The following is a 2,500-nucleotide window of genomic DNA, read 5'->3' as shown; positions in this document are numbered from 1 at the left end:
CCCTCTCTCTGTCTCCCTCTCTCTCTCTCCATCTCTCTCTCTCTGTCTCTACCCCCCCTCTCTCTTTCTCTCCTCTGTCTCCAGGATGAGTTCCATCCCTTCATCGAGGCCCTGCTGCCGTACGTGCGCGCCTTCTCCTACACCTGGTTCAACCTGCAGGCGCAAGCGCCCTTCCTAAACACGGCGCATGTCCAGGGCGAAAGGGCCTTGTGATGAAGAGGCGAGCTGCTTCGCCCGAGAAGCCAGTCAAGCAGAAGTGGGCGTCCCGCCTCCCTGGCCAAGCAGCCCAGGACATCCGGCCCCGAGTGCCGCGGACCGTGCTGGCCGTGGCCAGAGGGAAAAAGCAGCCCGTGTTGCGTCCTGTCCAACCCCGACCAGAAGGGCAAGGTGCGGCGCATCGACTGCCTGCGGCAGGCCGACAAGGTGTGGCGCCTGGACCTGGTGATGGTCATCCTGTTCGAGAGTCGCTGGAAACACGCGGACGTGGCGGCTACACAAGTCACCGCTCTGCTCCAATCACACGCTCTGCGTCCAGCCGCATCACATCGGCGTCAACGTCAAGGAGCTGGACCTCTACCTGGCCTACTTCATCCACTCGCCCGGTCAGTGCACGTGTACGCACACACACACACACACACACACACACATGTACACACACACACACACACACCACTACCTACCTACATATACACACACACCGCACCACCTTTGCCTGCCTTTACCTGCCTTTTATGCATACACACACACACACGGAGGATCAGCAGTGAGATAGAGACACACATGCGCACACACACACACACACACACACATACACATTCTGCCTGTGTGTGCTGTATTCTTCAGTTGGTCTTTGTTTACAAGAGAGCATGCAAAGAGGACTGGCCTAGTACCAGTGTCTTTGTGGGGGTTTGTGTGAGTCTGTGTGTGTGTGTGTGTGCACCCGTGCGTGCGTGTGTGTATGTCTGTGTGTGTATGTATGCGTGCGTGTGTGTGTGTGTGTGTGTGTGTGTGTGTGTGTGTGTGTGTGCACCCGCGTGTGTGTGTGCGTGTGTGTGTGTGTGTGTGTGTGTGTGTGTGCACCCGTGCGTGTGTGTGTGTGTGTGTGTGTGTGTGTGTGTGTGTGTGTGTGTGTGTGTCGGAGGAGATGGAGATGGAGACGGAGAGAGATGGAACGGCAAAAGTCTTCTCAGGCTATGACCGACGTACACACACACACACACACACACACACACACACACACACACACACAGACACACACACACACACAGAGCCAAACTCATCCCAGCCAAGACACAGATTCCCCAGCCAAACACACACTCTGTGTGGCCAACCCGTCACTGTCTCACCACTATGTGTGTCTGTGTGTGTGTGTGTGTGTGTGTGTGTGTGTGTGTTTGTGTGTGTTACTTGAGCAGAGCAGATATTGGCGTGTTCTTGTGTCTCGGTTATGCTACACACACTCTCATACTCAAGGCGCAAAGCCATAGCGTATTTTCCAAATGCATGGCGTGTGCTAACCATATTATCCCAATGAATGCAGTGTGTGTGTGTGTGTGTGTGTGTGTGTGTGTGTGTGTGTGTGTGTGTGTGTTCCTGACTCTGTAGTTTTATTTGCTATTATTTGATACATCCCTCTCCTTCCAGGAGAAATATTGTGGGTGAAAAGTGTGAAAACTTTTCATCAAGAAATCACCCACTGTTTGTTTTGGAGTGTTTAATTTTGTGTGTGTGTGTGTGTGTGTGTTTATGGTAGTGAGCTGAGAATTATGACATTATTATGACAATATTAAGTCAATAATTACTTATGTCAAAAGCCTCCTATGGTAATATAGCTTTTTAATTCCATATATTGAATGTCAAATGTTATTTTTGTCGACTTTTGTCGACGAAGAAGTGTATTTTGCCCCTCACATTTCTCTGGTAGAAAACTAAGCACAATGTTGATTTTATCATTTTTTTTATTTTTATTTTTTTAATGATCAATGTTAATGTCTGTCTGTCTACCTCTGGGCAATCATGTGCTGGATCACAATTATTAAATATTTTTTAAAGCAGGGCCATAATAATTACACATTTGATAGTTATCAAGCATATACAACAAAAAAACAAGATTTAATCTGCTGTGATCTGTCATTCTTAAAAACCTTTTTCCAGACTTCTTAGAATAGCTTGTCTTGACCAGATTTACTGAAGTTATCTTCTGTTAATGTGTGTATGTGTGTGTGTTGGATGTAACAGTAATTTGCGGACACATTACAGTTATTTCAGAATTGTAGGAATTAAAATTAAAAGGGTGGTTCAGTGTTCTTAGTGTGTGTGTGTGTGTGTGTGTGTATTTGTGTGTGTGTTTGTGTGAGTGTGTGTGTGATTGTACTTATTATGTTTTGGTTTGTGTTAGCTGTCCGTTACAGTGCCCAATTCAGTGTTCTCAGTATGTGTGTTTGTGTGAGTGTGTGTGTGTGATTGTACTTATTATGTTTTGGTTTGTGTTAGCTCTCCG

At 47.2% G+C, this 2,500-nt stretch overlaps 1 pseudogene; it reads left to right on the top strand.

The window, feature by feature from the left end:
* LOC125297640 overlaps positions 1 to 2,500 on the top strand; it is a 102,844-nt pseudogene that overhangs the window by 53,488 nt on the left and 46,856 nt on the right.

Source organism: Alosa alosa, chromosome 7 (assembly GCF_017589495.1).
Source record: "Alosa alosa isolate M-15738 ecotype Scorff River chromosome 7, AALO_Geno_1.1, whole genome shotgun sequence".
Classification (NCBI taxonomy): Eukaryota; Metazoa; Chordata; class Actinopteri; order Clupeiformes; family Clupeidae; genus Alosa; species Alosa alosa.
Note: the sequence above shows the minus strand (reverse complement) of the source record. Positions and strands in the feature narration are given on the sequence as shown.